Source organism: Arvicola amphibius, chromosome 8, assembly GCF_903992535.2.
Source record: "Arvicola amphibius chromosome 8, mArvAmp1.2, whole genome shotgun sequence".
Classification (NCBI taxonomy): Eukaryota; Metazoa; Chordata; class Mammalia; order Rodentia; family Cricetidae; genus Arvicola; species Arvicola amphibius.
Window position 1 is genome coordinate 69,077,198 of NC_052054.1, and position 18,336 is coordinate 69,095,533.

Genomic DNA, 18,336 nt, shown 5'->3' on the forward strand with positions numbered 1-18,336 from the left:
ATTCAGAAGAGATAGCTACACGACAGAGATACCTGTTTAGAACCAGTAAGAAAACTGTTTTTTAACTTCAAAGGAGTCTCAATAAGGATGCGAAGAAGAACAGATGCCTCTACAGGGATTGCCATGCAAGCATGAGGGCCTGAATTCAGATCCCAAGTAAATGCTGGGAGGAGATTCCCAGAGCAAGCTGGCTAGGTAAGACTTGTCGTACCAGTGAACTCTGGGTTTGATTGAGAGAGCCCATCTCAATGAATAGAAATGGCAAGCAATCCAGGGAACAACCCAGAAAGATTCCCAACATTAGCTCTCCCTGTATGCACACCTATAGGCACACCCACATACATGCGCACCCCTACACACACACAACACAGACATATATGCATGGAAATGAAAAAGATCCCAAAAAATGATGTGGTGAAGTTAGCCCATAAACTTTTTTGAGACAGAGTCTCACAAAGTAACACATGCTAGCCTTGAACTCATGATCCTCCTGACCAGCCTCCCTAACACTAAGATTTTATTCATGTGACACCGTGGCCACTTAATTTTACTTTAGTAATAGATTTATGTATGTGTGTAGATGATTTTTAAAAAGCTCTTATCGATATGTTATCTAATAGACACTGTTCAAATACATGCTGCTCAAGGGCCAACTGTATACCAAAACACTGAATTGTACATTGCACTTAACTAAGGCCAACAAGATGGGTCGATGGGTAAAAGTGCTTGCCACCAAGCCTGACAACCTGTGTTCAATTCCCAGAACTCACATGGTAGAGAGAGAACTGACTCCTAAAAGTTGTCTTCTCTCTCTCACACACACACATAAACAAAATAAAACAAAAAGTAAATTTTTAATTAAAAAATGAAAGGAAAGAAGTTAATTAAATGGCAGGCTGATTTCATCTCAATAAAGTCCATATATATACATACTTAGCTTACACTTAAAGGGAACATTCTAGAACTTATCACTTTGGAGAAACACTACTTCAAGTGGAAATCGCAATGAGGGAGTAACTCTTAGGCTTGCTAAGCCTCTGCTTCTTCACTAATATATGAGAACATAGACATCTGACTCAGAAGGCACAAACAGAACCCAAGGTGCTTTCTTTGGTACAAAAATCCGTTATTTAAATGAAAATCCTGATTTTGGAACAATTAACATTTTGCATCATGTGATTCTTTGTGGTTAGGGGCTGTCTGGTGCATTGTAGACCGCATAACAGGATACACACTCTGCTATGGATATGCAATGCCCCCCTAAAAGCCCATGTGCTGAGGGTTGGCTCTCAGCTAGTGGTACCATCAAGAGTGACTAGACCATGACAGAACTTGATCCATTATAGAACCAAAGACTGTACAAGTATAAACTCATTTGTAAGGCTGCTTTCAAATGAAAACAGAGAAATCTAGGGCTCCCTGCTCACAGACTGGCTAGGAAAGTGTCTTTCCGTGTCCAGCAAAGAACCTGCTGCAGTGCTTGTCGAGCTACTGCTTACACTAGCAGCAAACCTTCTATCTTTCACACAATGCTGATTTTGCAGACATACAGAAGGTATGGGGTATGGGGTCACAGAAGGTTTCCATTGTGGAGGCCCAAAAATAATGTGAGCCTATTTCCACCTGACCCAGGATGTGGTTACTTGGTTCGTTTGACATTAAGATGGCCCATGCAGGTAGATCCACTCCACCCTGACAGGTGGTCAGGATGTGCAAGCAAACTTCTGCTACTTCTTTTGAAACCAGAAGTTTAACCTGGGGAGTGGCTGCCTTCAGGATACTTGGTCTAGGGTGGCTTCACTGCCTAAACAACAGAATGCTAATGAATAGATTAATGATCTGATGGCTCAAAGTATTGAAGCAATTAACTTTGTATCATGTTAAAGAAGTCTTTTGTAGCCTTCTCATCCCCCCCCTACTCCCTACCCCCCAACCCCCCACCCCAACCCTCAACCCCCTACCCCACCTCCCACCCCACCACACACCATTCATATTGGGTATAAAAGCATATGGAAAATTAAATGCAGGCAATTTCAGTATTCACTGGAACTCCCTCCAATACTATCCTGTTTTCAGTTTTATTATTGTATCCACATCTTCATATTCTTTACTACTTTTTTCTGATCTCCACGCTCCTACCCTGACAAGAGGTAGTTTTGTCAAGGTTGGTCCCCGACTTTCCAAAATACATTTATCTATCTATCTATCTATCTATCTATCTATCTATCTATCTGTCTGTCTATCTATCTATTGTGTATGGGGAGAGTTGGTTTGGTTTGGTTTTGGGGTTTTTTGGTTTTTTGTTCGTTTTGAGGGGTTTTGGGTTTTTTTTTTTTTTTTTGCCTGTAAGCCAAAAGTGGGTGTCAGATCCCCTGAGACTGGAGTTATAGATGGTTATGAGCCACCATGTGGGTGCTGAGAATTGAAATCAGGTACCCTGGAAGATCAGCAAGTGCTCTTAACCACTGAGTCATCTCTCCAGCCTCCACTCAAATTTTAAAAGAAAGCCTGAAAGGTCAGACAATGTGTATGATGATAGGATTATCTGTAGGTAGCCTCTGAAACAACAATGTGTGCATCTATGGGAATGATGCCAAAAGCACTAGAGATACCAGGAAGTTCGATATGCCAGAAATATGAAAGTCTACAGAATGTCACAGGCAAGAGGCACATCCCAGAAAAAAGCCATGTGGGCTGTAACCCCGCCGGCAGGGTCAGCTATTCAGGGTCCTCTGAAGGGGCGCTACCTGAAAGACATGGGCTGAAAAGAGGAAGGAGACCAAGCAAGATTCTATTGTCAAGGTCTCCGTTTATTGGGGTGAAGGTTACAGCTTATATAGCCCTTGAATGGGGTGGAGGTAGGGGCAGGCAGGAACTTTACAGGGGTAATGAAAGGTCATCAGTCAGCACCTGGTGTAAGCAGAAACATGTGATCCATTAACACTGGAATAAGGGGCGGGTTCCATTAACAGATGTGATCCATTAACATTGGAGTAAGGGGCGGGTTCCATTAACAGATGGTTCTCAAGATAGTTGGGATGTGAGGTGGGTTTTCTGTAAACATCCTTAGGGGAATGACCTCTGCTATCCTTTAGGACAACAGTCCCTGATAGTGGGCTACAACCAGAAAAGCCATAGAGACAGAACTGTCAAAGCCCTTTTGGAGCTCACATGGCTCTTAGAAAATTTGAAGAATCCCACCAGTTGTCAGGGTTCCTCTTAAGGGTTCTTCCTTAGTCTTCTTAATAAAAGAACTGAAGAACAGACTCAAAAAAAGAAACTTGAGAACAATTTTATTAGGGTTTAAAAGAAAAACTTCAAAGCAATGAAGAGTCTAAGAATAAGAAAATAAAAATGTAGATTCCAGAAATAAGAATGTAGAAATAAAGAAATATGAAGTTATAAGTCTAAGGGAATGAGAACAAACTGTCAGCAGCTTTCTCAGCAGATCAAGGATCAATCATACATGGCAAACTATTTTCTCAGATGCTTAAGAAGCCTCCATCAGCTTAGGTCATTTCATTTTACAACTGGCTGTCCTATTTACAAGGCCAGAGCTTCTCTCTGCAAACTGAGAGTAGTGTCCTGGTCATTCTTGATAAACGAGAGATATGAACTGAGTTAACCTTAAGGAGACAGGGATACATGACCTCTGGGTTAGGCACTGTCTCTTGCTATGGGAAACTGGTACCATCCAAAGGGGAGGTATGGGGCTCTAGTATACACTGTCTGGAGGTAACAGGAGAAGAGACAGTGAACAAGTACAAACATCATCTGACTAATGAGCTCTTATAATGGAGGTTGTAAAGTATGGCAGTCTGTATCTGAGTTTTACCTTGAGATAGTGTGAAAAGCTTTCTGCTGTCTTCTAAGTACCCAGCCTAAGAACCAATTAATTCTAATTTATTAACCTTCTGGTGTTACTAGCAGTTCCTTTTCTGACTAATTGCTAAAGACACCTGTTTTCTTGCAATTAGTGACTTTCACTGTAATCTACTCTGAAACATATTTCATGATAGCTGCCTAGTTACCCATTGACAGTAGAACTCACTCCCCTCCTTAGGGTCTACGTTGACTAACCTATGGGCCAGGGCAAGATTGTAAAAATTCCTTTGTTCAGACCTAATGTTTGGTGCCCTAACTATAAAAGGGGGGTTCAGAAACTAGCCTTTTGCTACAGCCTAACAAACACCATCTCTGGCTGTGGTCTCAGCTAGCTGATAAACTTCTGTGCCCGTGCTGGGTTTCTTTTATTATTTTTTTTTATTTTTAAGTTTGTTTCTGGCTTCCCTGGAATCTGGTTTCTGGAATAAAGTTTGATTCTGGTTTATTAGACATTGGTGGTCTGTCCCCATCTTTACACGACCCCCCTGGACCCAACAGCAGGTTGCCGCACCAGCACAGCTAGAGCCAAGTCGAAGCAAAGGACGTCAGATTAATGGAACACACACTTTGGATGTTGCAGAATCTGAAGCCTTTATCATACATCACCAAAGGGGTTATATACCTAACCCAGACAGGTGGGGCAACAGGATGGAGACCTCATCGCCCAGATCCTCGGGTTAGGGCCAAGGCAATGGGTACTCAGGAAGCAGAGTTGGTAAACAACTCTGAAAGCACGAAACTTGCAAGTTTCTCAGAAACCCAGAACAACAAGGGCAAGAAAGGTCACCAACAGGGGAAGTGAGTAGGAAGGCCAGGACTCGATTAAGTCCCAACATCAGGTCAGCTACGACCCTCACCAGCTGCCCAGAGGAGGAAGATAAAGAAAAGGAAGAAAGAAAAGCCATGCTATTTGACATGTTAGGCATGGGGCTCAGCCACAATGGCAATCACTCACATGATGGAACAGGGGAGCTTTAGAGAGCAAGTGAAGCCCAAAATGTTAGGGAAAGCACCTTAGAAGAGAGACAGAGAGAAGAAAATGGAAAGTTATGCATTTCTGAGTCCTGGAGGTTCTGTACTAGCTGCCCTATGGGTTAGAAATTCAGGAGGGGAAGGGTAGAAGCAAAATTATACCTTTAGCTTATTAAAGGAATAATTATTCCTCTTATCTTTTTGGTGTGGCTTAAGGCGAACAAACATGGTCCTATGTCCAGGTGACTGACTAACACAACTACATATCTGGATTCTGTGTTTGGGATAAATTGAAATATTAAATCTTCACCCATGCCAGAGAAATATCTTCCCTAGTGTGTCTCCACAGAGTCCTGATCAAGGCTACTATAACATCATGCCATCATATATTCAGATGCAGGACACAGAGCTACAGGACTTAATGTTTGCCCTTCTGAGTTTCAGTCATCCGTTGGTGTCTCTCTCTCCTTCCCTCCTTCCCTCCTTCTTTTTCTTCCCCTCCCTCTATCCTTCCTCCCTGGGAGGGTCTCACTAAATAGCCTTGGATGGCCTGGAACTAAATAACACAGACCAGGCAGGCCTAAAACTCACAGGCATCTGCCTGCCAAGTGCTGGGATTAAAGGTGTGTGCCATCATCAAGGCCCCATCTCTCCTTCCTATGTCTCCATTTCCTCCCTTTGGAATGGGAATCTTTACTGTGTTACTGATTTGGTAAGTAGAAAGCTTGTTCTTTGCTTTGTAGGTGACTCACAGATAAAGGTTTGCCTTGAATCTCAGAGGATACTTTAGAGTTGGACTTTTGAGAAACACCAAAATTACTGAGACATTAAGACAAATGGTGCTAGCATAACTGGATGTCAACCTGTAGAAGAATGAAAGTAGATCCATATATATCACCATGCACAAAACTCAAGTCCAAATGGATTAAAGACCTCAATATTAGTCTGAACACACTGAGCCTGATAGACGAGAAAGTGGGAAGTACTCTACAACATATGGGCACAGGAGACCGTTTCCTAGATATAACCCCAGCAGCACAGACACTAAGGGCAACATTGAATAAATGGGACCTCCTGAAGCTGAGCAGCTTCTGTAAAGCAAAGGACACTGTCACTAAGACACAAAGGCAGCCTACTGACTGGGAAAAGATCTTCACCAACCCTGCAACTGACAAAGGTCTGATCTCTAAAATATATAAGGAACTCAAGAGACTAGACTTCAAAATGCTAATTAACCCACTTAAAAAAATGGAGCTCTGAACTGAACAGAGAATTCTCAACAGAAGAAGTTCAAATGGCCAAAAGACACTTAAGGTCATGCTCAACCTCCTTAGCTATCAGGGAAATGCAAATCAAAACAACTTTGAGATACCATCTTACACCTGTCAGATTGGCTAAAATCAAAAACACCAATGATAGCCTTTGCTGGAGAGGATGTGGAGTAAGGGGTACACTCATCCATTGCTGGTGGGAATGCACACTTTTTTTTTTTTTTTTTTTTTTGGTTTTTCGAGACAGGGTTTCTCTGTAGCTTTGGAGCCTGTCCTGGAACTAGCTCTTGTAGACCAGGCTGGTCTCGAACTCACAGAGATCCGCCTGCCTCTGCCTCCTGAGTGCTGGGATTAAAGGCATGCGCCACCGCCGCCCGGCGGGAATGCACACTTTTGCAACCACTTTGGAAAGCAGTGTGGCGGTTTCTCAGGAAATTCGGGATCAACCTACCCCAGGACCCAGCAATACCACTCTTGGGAATTTACCCAAGAGATGCCCAATCATACTACAAAAGCATTTGTTCAACTATGTTCATAGCAGCAGAACCTGGAAACAACCTAGATGCTCTTCAGTGGAAGAATGGATGAAGAAACTGTGGAATATATACATATTAGAATACCACTCAGCGATAAAAAAACAATGACATCTTGAATTTTGCATGCAAATGGATGGAAATAGAAAACACTATTCTGAGTGAGGTAACCCAGACCCAAAAAGATGAACATGGGATGTACTCACTCATAATCGGTTTCTAGCCATAAATAAAGGACATCGAGCCTATAATTCGTGATCCTTGAGAAGATAATAAGAAGGTGAACCCAAAGAAAAACATATAGTTATCCTCCTGGATATTGGAAGTAGACAAGATTGCCAAGCAAAAATTGGGAACTTGGGGGTAGGGTGGGATGGGGGCAAGGGGAGATGGGGAGAGAAAAGCGTGAAGGGGAGGATGGGGAGAGCTTGGGGGAATGGGATGCTTGGGATATAGGAAGGGTGGATATGGGAGCAGGGAAGCATATATCTTAATTAAGGGAGCCATCTTAGGGTTGTCAAGAGACTTGACTCTAGAGGGGTTCCCACATATCCAGGGAGATGCCCCCAGCTAGGTCCTTGGGAAGCTGTGGTGAGGGAGCCGGAAAAGGCCAGATCCTATAGCCATACTGATGAATATCTTGCATATCACCATAGAACCTCCACCTGACGATAGATGAAGAAAATGACAGAGCCCCACATTGGAGCACCGGACTGAGCTCCCAAGGTCCTGATGAGGAGCAGAAGGAGGGAGAACATGAGAAAGAAAGTCAGGACCGTGAGGGGTGCGTTCACCCACTGAGACGGTGGGACAGAACTAACAGGAGATCACTAAGTCCAGTTGGAATGGGACTGAGGGAACATGCGACCAAACCAGACTCTCTGAATGTGGCTGACGGTGGAGGCTGACTGAGAAGCCAAGGACAATGGCGATGGGCTTGGACTCTACGGCATGGATGGGCTCTGTGTGAGCCTTGTCAGTTTGGTTGCTCACCTTCCTGGACATGGGGGGAGTTGGGAGGACCTTGGACTTAACATAGTGTAGGGAACCCTGATGGCTCTTTGGCCTGGAGAGGGAGGGAGTGGGGGTATGGGTGGAGGGGAGGAGAGGGAAGGGAGAAGAGGGGGAGAGGAGATGGAAATTTTTAATAAAAAAATGAGGAAAAAAGAAGAAAAAGACAAAAAAAGACTCTTGGGGATGAGTTAAATACACCTTGCTTTCTAAAGATAAGCATGAGCATCTGGAGACCAAGAGTAGAAGGTTATAATATTGTTATCTCAGTGTTGAAGGCTTGTTCCTCAGTTACTCGTATTATCAAGACTTAATGAAACCATACAAAATCCATGGTGATGTCATAATTCAATGGTCAGTTAGGAGCTAGGGTCTCAATGAAGGCAGCAGACCACTACTAGTAAAGTGCTTTTCAAAAATGTATCTTGTCCATGGAACCTTCTGCTCTCTCTTTCTATATTCCATGAGGTAAACACCATTCCACTAGATAGATGATAAGGAACACCCCTTATTCCAACTGAAAGCACCCCCAGACACTGCTAACTATCTTGTAGGGAAGAAGGAAAGAACCCAAATCCCAAACTAGAATCAGTCCAGTGGAGACTCTGAACCACTGATTTCTCTACAATTTAGAAGAACCTGTACCCTGGGGGTGGGACCCCATCAGACATCCTTGAACCAGAGATTGAATGTCAGCTGTCCCTTAGAAGGTCTATAGATTTTAGAAAACTTCAAGTACCACACCAACCCCAGAAGATTCTGTGTGACAAGTTTTACAGACTGAGGCGTTAGACTCCAAAGAGAGGAGGACTCCTGGAACCAGCTGTGGAGCTCTCTAGCTGGAGAGAAATTATTGAGCCGTAGTTCTCATGGCAGTTTGTCTTCAATTTCCTTTTAATATTTACGAGATGTTCCTGTTAGCCTGGGCCAAGAAGAAGCCACTCCCTTGAAATGGGGTTACTGGCCATGACTTCTCTAAGAGATTCAACACTTTGCTTCATAATCATTTACACAATTACAAAATAATACTTCAATAAAATATCCTCCCAACAATATATGAATTTGTATGGCTGTGCATGTGTAGATGAGGCTGGCTTTGGCATTGTGGTAGAGAAAGCATTGTTTAAGTATAGTTTTAAATTGAACTTTGAAGATTTTTAATAAGACAAAAGCTACATGTTAGATAAGGATTACATATGAAAAATTATTAACTTGATCTGGACCTAGTGATTTTTTTGTATTTTGTTCTGTTTAGTGATTATGATGTTATTTGTTTCATTTGATATTGATTCTTTGAACTCACTGTCTAGGAAATGTAATACCTGATTGATTTTGTGCCTTCTTGTGCCAGGTGATTATAATTGTTCTTTGTAACTGCTTCACTGAACACATCTTTTAAGAATTGTAATACCTGTACTTCTTATATAAAAATCCTTGTTTGAGGCCGGGCGGTGGTGGCGCACGCCTTTAATCCCAGCACTCGGGAGGCAGAGGCAGGCGGATCTCTGAGTTCGAGGCCAGCCTGGTCTACAAGAGCTAGCTCCAGGACAGGCTCTAGAAACTACAGGGAAACCCTGTCTCGAAAAACCAAAAAAAAAAAAAAAAATCCTTGTTTGAGAGCTGCAAAATACACTCAGACTCAAACTGACCCTGTGTTTGTTTCTGTATGACACCACTGAATCCTTAACCACCTAGTCTTCGAGAAACCACGCCCCAAAAAACCCCATACCCGGCTAGGGTGGTCAGTGGCATTCAAGCATCACATAACCACCACAAAACCCTAGTGGTGTAGGAGGGTCATTTGTCTATGTGTTACTTTCATTGGTTAATAAAGAAACTGCCTTGGCCTTTTGATAGGCTAACCCTCATGTAGGTGGAATAGACAGAACAGAATTCTGGGAGGAAGAAAGCAGAGTCAGGCAGATGCCATAATTCTCAGACCCGAGAAAGACGTAGGTTAGGATCTTTCCCGGTAAACCACCACCTCGTGGTGCTACACAGATTATTAGAAATGGATTAATCAAGATGTGAGAATCGGCCAATAAGAGGCTAGAACTAATGGATGTGGAAGGTGAGTAGCTTCCAAGATGCCAGCTAAGAGAGAAAGTTAGCCAGTTGCTACTCTCTCTGAGCTTGTAGGTTTTCACCCTAGCCTTTGAGTTTTATTAGAGTGATAAAGATTTAGATAAAGCTGCCTTTAGTGGCAGCAATACAGCCATTGTCTGGGGGAACAGAATTCTTTAGTTGTCAGCTGCCAATAGTTTGAAGCCCAGCCTTTGTGCCTGCAACAGGCATTTGTTAACCATCTAGCCAATGGCTATATAGAGACAATGTCAACCCCAGGAGAAAAGTCCTCATTGCCTTCCTCAATTCACACCCTTTGTTTTGTGACACTATTCCTGAGGAGGTATGAACTTAAAGTGTTTTTCTATATTGAAGCAGGTCCAAAAATCAAAGAAAATCTTGGGGACATGAGAAGGGAACCTCACTCCAGATTCTGCTTGGAGCCTCTTGCCAGCAGAGAAGCAAGAGTTCTAGAACAATTAGCAACTGCTTAAGGTCCTCCTGCAGTTTTCTCAGAATTTCACTAGAAATTCCATTTATGGGGAAAGAACAAACTCTTGTAGGAAAGACCTTAGTAGCTTCTAGTTTTACCTTATCAGATTATGAACAGCATTTCTGGAGCCATCTCTCTTATTTCTCATCTAAAAAACAGAAAGAATAGGGATGGGGGATTTCTTAGCAGCCTTCTGAGATGTAACATGAGAACCACCAAAATGACATACATGGCTAATACTAAGACGATTGCTTGCTCTCCTTGGTGTGTCTTTTCCCTACTCTTCCTTGGGAAGCACGTACCCTTACTTGAATGTGTCTTTATTCTGACTGTTTTTTTCCTCTTAGCTCTCATACTTTAGCCTATATTAAACTACCTTTCAGGGCTGGAGACATGGTTCACTGATAAAGAGCAATTGTTGATCTTGCAGAGAACCCAGGTTCAGTTCCCAAAAACTAAAAAACACTTCTAATCCATCTGTAATTCCAGTTCCAGGGAACTGACACCATCTTCTGGTCTCTACAGGCAACAGACACAGACACACACACACACACACACACACACACACACACACACAGGGGTATACATGCATATATGAGGCAAAACACTCACACGCACAGGACCCGGGTTCCCAGCACCCATATGGCAGATTACAACTGTCTAGGGCTCCAGTTCCAGGACACCTGACACCCTTGGTAAAACACCAATGCAAATTATTTTTAAAGATTCTCTAACTCTGTTTCATTAATCTGCTACTCCTGAAATCTTTTATTGAAGCCATGAATCCTAGTTTGGCCTATGTGGGGATCCCTAAAAATTCAGGTAAACTGCTCAGGCTACTGAGAGTGGCAGTGAAGAGTTGTGTCTTTGTCCCATCCCTGCTGACAAATAGAAATAGATGCCCAGAATAAAATTCCCATGGTTCCTTTGTTTTGGGGAGGTATTGTTTTGGAAATATTTCCTTTTGTAAAGAACAAAAACTTTACATAGTATGCTCCTTTAAGAGCTAATCCAATGGAGCAAGTCAGGGACCTGGCTTAGACTGCCCCAAGGCAGGTGAGTTCACTTTACGATAATTTACTGTTTTCTTTCTAGAATCCCCACCTCCAATGCAGTCCCTAGGAGTTGAGCCACCATAAGGTTCAACTTAGTCTACACACCTTTAGAAAGTTCAACTTTTTCTTTTACATGCTGGCCAAAACCTAAGTATGCTTGTAAACTTCCTAACTGGGGCTGCAGGGGTGGCTCAGCAGTTAAGAGCACAGGGTTAGTGTCCCACACCTTTGATCCCAGCATTGGAAAGAAGAAGCAGGTGGATCTCTGTACATTTGAGGCCAGCCTGGTCTACAGCATGAGCTCCAGGATTCCAGGACAGCAAAGATTACACAAAGAACCCCTGTTCATGGGGGGAAAAAAAGCACGGGCTTCTGTTTCCAGCACCCACCTGATGGCTCACAATTGTAACTCCAGATCCTAAGGGATTCAATGCCCTCCACACTACTGAACACACAATGTATACGCACATGTGGATAAACCACTCATACACATAAAACGAAAATAAATTTTTACCAAAGACCAAAATTCCCAATGTAACACTGAAATTCCTTGCTCTCTTTCTAAAGCCCCTGCCCCCTGCCAAGCATCTGACCTCCTTCAGCCTTATTTCAAACAGCATGGTTTCTGTTCTCCATTCTCCTTTCCAGGAAGCTGGGAGATTTATAGCTTGCCTGTCCTGAGGTTTTCATTTTAAACTCTAATAACTTGTCGGCAAGCTTCTGTTTGAGTCTGTTCTTTGTCCTCAGGCTTCCATTAGTGAGCATTCTTAAATTCTCTTACTAATCAACCTAAGAACCTCAAGAGGGGACCCTGATTTCCAAGGTATCATGATGGCTCTGCTGGAATGCCCCCCCCCTCCCCAAGATACCTGGTAACACTTCTTTGACCTTTTCTTTGGGGGGAGGGAGGTGGTGATGGCACTGGCGGTGAGACAGTCTCTCTACATAGCCCTAGTTGTCCAGGAACTCTCTTTGTAGACCAGGCTGACCTCGAACTCAGAGATCTCTCTGCCTCTGCCTCTGCCTCCCGGACCCCTAAGCGTCATCACTCCCGCTCTGCTTACCCGCTACACGTAATAAATCTTTGTCCACATTTTTCCTTGACTGTCTTTGTTTTGGCAAAAGCCAACAGACTTTGCACTCATTAAGATGTGAACTCGGTTTGGTGACAGTGAATGCCACACCTATTTTACTGTTTGCTGCTACACTGTGGGCCCAGTGCCTGGTGTCAGCGGTGAGTTTTCAGAAAACGGCAATTCAGTGAACGAACGTATATCATCTTTGAATATTGGACACCTATTCAACAGCACAGTTTCAAAAATTACATAAGAAAGTACATGCAAATGTTGATTTTTATACTGGGGTAATAAATATGACCTGGTAACTACCTATGGCTGATCTTCCGGGGATGTCTTTGGTGTTCTAAATTAAAAACTTGATCGCGTGTTTTATTCACGGCTTTGTGTTAACAGCAGCTAACGGTTGCGTTTCCAGTATGAAAGCAAAGTCAATACTCCAAGCCTCCTCTCTAGGACGTCCTGGCATTCTCTTCACCAACTACATCAAGGTTTTTCGTATCTGGAAAACCGTTACCAGGATACCAGGACCCTTCTCACTACTTCTCTCAACTTCCTCAGGACCTGTATTAGCCATTCAGTCAGTCAAAAACTGTTCGGCTTGGAGATAAACAGGGAAAGTACCCAAGCGCCAGCACCGATACCCTAACTGCATAAGCGAAAGGGGGCGCGCGGCCCTCTGGGAATTGTAGTCTCGGGAGGCACAATCAGGCCGAAAACAGACTTCTCAGGTGCCCAAGAGTTTGCGGAGGCGGGACGAGCAGAGACGTAAAGCCACGCGCAACCTTCTGGGAGCTACAGTATTAAACTCTGGTGTTGCTCTCAACTTTCCTCCTGCGGTTCGCGACTAGTGACGAACCGGATTTGATCCTGGTCAAATTCTGGAAATTATGCTCAGATTCCCTCGCTGACACAGCATGAGGATTCCGTGCACTGACCGGACAACCAAAGGGCGAGACTGAAAATGCACGCACGGGCCTCTGGGAGGTGTAGTCGGCGCGCAGGCGCATTCTCGACTGGTAGCGGCGGCCTTTGTTTTGCGGTTCAGCGGTAAGATGGGGGCGCTGGGTGGGGAGGGAGCGGGCTGGGAGGGAGAGGGGTGGGATCTGGGGCCTCTAGGGATCCCGGGGGTCTTTGAGGAGGAGCTCGGCTCCGGGGTCTAAGCTTTGCCCCAGACTTGGAAACCCCGAGCTTGTAGCCAATATTGCAGTGTTTGAAAATAGCCTGTCCTACCAGAGAGGGAAGAAGGGCTTCTGTCCCAACTTCCCAGCTGCATAGGACTCTGAAAACAAATCGAGTGCCACCCTGGGTGTCAGTCGTCATTCTGATGCTTACATTAATACCACGAATGAGTTGGGAAGATGCTGAGTAGGGAAAGTGCAAGCATGAAAAACTGAGTTCGAACTCCCAACCCTATGTAAAACCAGCCGGATAGTGTGCTAGCTTGTGTCCGTAACCCAGTTTTCGCAGGGTTTGACGAGAAATCCCTAATATCCAGCAATGAATAACACCAACAAGCTTCTACAGTAGTAGGTTTCCACGATTTTTTTCAAAATGTCTTTAGTGTTAGTTAACCCTCCCGGTATTTCTTCATCTACCATGCCCTATCCCCCATCCCAGTTTAAGACTTCCTGTACTATTATTCCCCTTTAAGCATTTATACCACTTTATTCTGTCACCCCTCTCATGAAATTGCGCGCAACACACACACACACACACACACACACACTTTGTGGCCCCTTACAAATGTATTGGCTTCTATGTGTGTTTAAAATGAAACACATTTCCGACGATTCAAAGCTAACACCCACAGATAAAACATGAAGTTTGTCTTTTTAGGTCCGGGTTGCCTAAGAATGATTGCTTCCAGCACCATCCATTTATATGCGAGTTTAATAATTTCATTTTTCTTAGTAGCTTAATAGTATTCCATTGTGTGAATATAGCACATTTTCATTATCCATTCATTGTTTGATGGACGTTTAGGCTGTTTCAAATTCCTGGCTATTGTGAATAGCACAGCAATGAACATGAATGAACAAGTATCTTTACAGTAGGATACAGCGTCCTTTGGGTATAAATCTGAGAGTGATATAGAGGATCTTATCATAGATGTATTTCTAGCTCTTGGAGGAACCGCCACAGATTTCCATAGTGGCTGTGCCAGTTTGTACTCCCTGTGGCAATGAATAAGTGATCCCTTTTCCCCACATCTACACCAGCATTTGTTGCTGAGATTATAGCTTTTCCCCCCCATGTATGTGTATGCACCATGTTTATGCCGGGTGCCCAGAGAAGTCAGAAGAGGGCATACAACCCAATAGAACTTGCCTTACAGATGGCTGTGAGCTGCCACATAGGTGCTGAAACTGAACCTGGGTTCTTTACAAAAGTAGTAAACCAGGGCTGGAGAGATGGCTCAGAGGTTAAGAGCACTGCCTGCTCTTCCAAAAGTCCTGAGTTCAATTCCCAGCAACCACATGGTGGCTCACAACCATCTGTAATGGGGTCTGGTGCCCTCTTCTGGCCTGCAGGCAGACACACAGACAGAATATTGTATATAATATTTTTTTAAAGTTTTTTTTTCTTTTAAAAAAAAAGTAGTAAACCCTTTACCACTGAGCCACCACTCCAGCACCTGGATTATGTTTTCTCAAGCTGTCTCTCCCTCCTATGCCAAGCATTTTGTTTCGTTAAATTAAGCATACAGGTTGAAGCATCCTTAATCTGAGAGTCTAAAATTTTTACACATTTTAAGCCCCCAAAAAACTATGTAAAAATTTCAAACTTCAAAAATCCTTAAAATCTGAAACACATCTGGTTCCAAGCATTTGAGATAAGAATATCCATGAATAATTTTGGCCCCACAGGTGTCCAGCTTGACAGTTTTTGCAGATATCCCCTTCCTCACTGCCCAGACACAACTGCTGTAAGGGTATCTCCAGGAGAGCAGTTTCTGATGTACCCTGATTTGCCCATAATTCTTTGCCACTTTACTGTTAATTCCCAAACACCATTTTATTTTGTGGCCCAGTGGTTAACAGCACATATAGAGGACCAAAGTTGAATTCTAAGTATGCCCATCAGGGACACATAACCACCTGTTTAACTCTAGCTCCAGGAAAATCTGGTGTCTCCCCATACACACGCACACACATTCATCCACATATAGAAATAAAAATAAACTTTTACAAGATTTTTCTTCATCTAAGATGTTTGAAATTACCTTATAGCCTAAGATACTGTTCCCTATTTACATATTCCAGGAGGCCACCTAGACTCTATAGGAAAATTTGACTTTCACTTCAACTGGAGAGAACCCTTCTGGCCTGTTTAATGTTCCTATTAACCAGTTGCCCTACCAGAAATGAGTCTAGACTGGCTCAGCCAAGGACACTCAATCAGGAACAAGGACCTTTCAGGACTTGGTTGTTTATTTCACACAGAAGGAGCTGGGGCAAGTGGAATCTTTCCAGTGGATCCTGTACCACACTATGATGCTACAGCCTTTGGGCTATTGGTCTTTTAATAAGACTGCCTCCCTAACCCTGATGGTATGCTCACATTGTAAACTCTAGTTCTCCTGAATTAAAAATGGGTGTGGTGCTTACACATTTCAAAGCAAATACCTGGACTGTATCTTGGGCTTCAGGAACTTGATTATTTAATTGTAGGGAATATCAAATAGAATAAATTTTATTAAGTCACAGACCTGACCTGAAAATACCAGAAGCAGAGAAACACAAGGTGAGTGAGATACATTGGCCCTGTGATTGTAAAACCTCAGGGTAGACTTGGGTCATCCTTTTGTATTCTCGGGAGTCCTCGTACTGTTTGCCACCACTATCTTAAGTTTATTTGGGCTGTTGTAACAAAATAGAGGAGTCAATTATAAACAATAGAAATGTATTGCTCTCAGTTCTGGATGCTGGGAATTCCAAGAGCAAAGTACCAGCAGATCCTGTGTCTTGTGAGGGTTCATTCATCATTGATGGCACCTTGGTGCATCATCATATGGCAGAAAGAACAAAGGAGGGATTCAAGAGATGGCTCGGAAGTTAAGAGCACTTGCTGTTCTTGAAGAACACCTAGGTTGTGTTTCAGTTTTATTTGGTATGTGTATCTGTTGGAATGTATGTCATGGTGTGCAGATGCTGGCTGAGTGGGGAACGGGGGTCAGATTCTCTGAAGCTACATGTTATGTTGTGAACACATAACATGGATGCTAGGCCACACACATCCTAAACAAGTCCTTTACCACTGAGCTATGTCCTAGACCTCCTAGACCCATTTCGATGTGAGTGAAACTTTGCAGAATTGATGCTTGGTCAGGAAGGAGGTCACACAATACATAAAGTAAGGATAATGTAAAATTACTGATTTTTAATGACTGCTAATAAATAGATTGCGGTAAGTGCTAAGAAAATTAGTAGTTTCATCATTTGAACAGTGGTCCTTTATCAGTTTTCAAGGATAAGAAATACTACCCTGTTCATATAGTATGTCTGCCAAGCACTTACTATGATGGGGTACAATTGTTGCCCAGATGAACAGAATCTCTGCCCTGTAGGGATCCTATTTCTTCCTTGGTTTGCAGAACAGTTAAATTTTCTGTTATTTTGAGATGTTTTCCTATATAGTCCAAGCTGGCCTCAGACTTTCATTATTTTGTGTGTGTTTGTTTGTTTGTTTATGAGACAGAGTAGCCCTAGTCATCCTGAAACTCACTCTGTAGACCAGGCTAACCTCAAATTCAGAGATTTGCCTGCCTCTGTCACCTGAACACTGGGATTAAAGGGATGTGCCACCACCCAAAGACTTTCAATACTTTTGATCCTACTGCTTCAACTTCTTGCATACTAGGAAGACAAGCTTGTGCCTCCATTCTGGATAAAATCTATATAAATTTTAAATTTTATTTTATGTATATGAATATTTTGCTTGCATGCATGCATGTCTATGTCCCATATGCATTCTTGGTGCCTACAGAGTTCAGAAGAGGGCATTGGATTCCCTGGAACTGTAGTTATAGATGGTTGTGGGCTGACATGGGGTTCTGGAAGTTAAACCTAGGTCCTCACAAGAACAAGTATTTTTAGCTACCACAGCATCCCTCCAGTCCCCATAAAAATTATTTTTAAACTCACATACAAAACTCACACAAGCTAAATGGCAAAAAAAAACAAAAAAACAAAAAAAAAAAACTCTTTTCTTTTAGAAAGGGTTTTAAGGCACATTTCTGTTTCATGTTTCTTTCAGATTAAGAAATCAGACAAGAAAACAGATTTTCAGATCCAAAACAAAGTATCCCTGAAAAATTATCCAACAGTATTTTTTCTGATAGGAAAACTCGGGGCGGGGGGAGGATATGGCACTTCAAGAATAAGAACAGTGTAGGTCCCTAAAATATAGGTATGAGGTAAATGGGGCAGGTGATTTTCATTCCTGTGAAAATACCCACTTAGAAGAAAGGAGAATGGGGCTGAGGAAAACTTGATTCTAGGCACTGATCTCTCAGCTCAACCAATAATTATAAAAAGAAAGACCCGCCACATGTGGGAACACAGAAAGGGGGAAGCTGGACTCAAATGATCAATCAAAAACTAATACAAAAAAGAAACTCTACAAATGCCAGAAATGTCTAAAGGCCTTAGTGACAGTTCAGCACTCATTAAGCATCACCAAATACACACAGGAGATAGAAGACCTTACTCATGTCATGAATGGGAAGATGCTGCAAAACGGTTCGGCACTAACCAAACACATAACAAGCCACACCGGTGGAAAACCATGTACATGTTCTATGTGGAAGGACATTCAACCAGATTGCCCTACTGATCCAGCCCCAGAGAACTCACAAAGGTGAGAATCCATATGAGTGTAGTAAATGTGGGAAATCCTTTAGCTTCAGATCCTCCTTCAACCAGCGTGAGCAGATTCACATAGCTGAGAAACCTTCTGAGTGCAGTGAGTGTG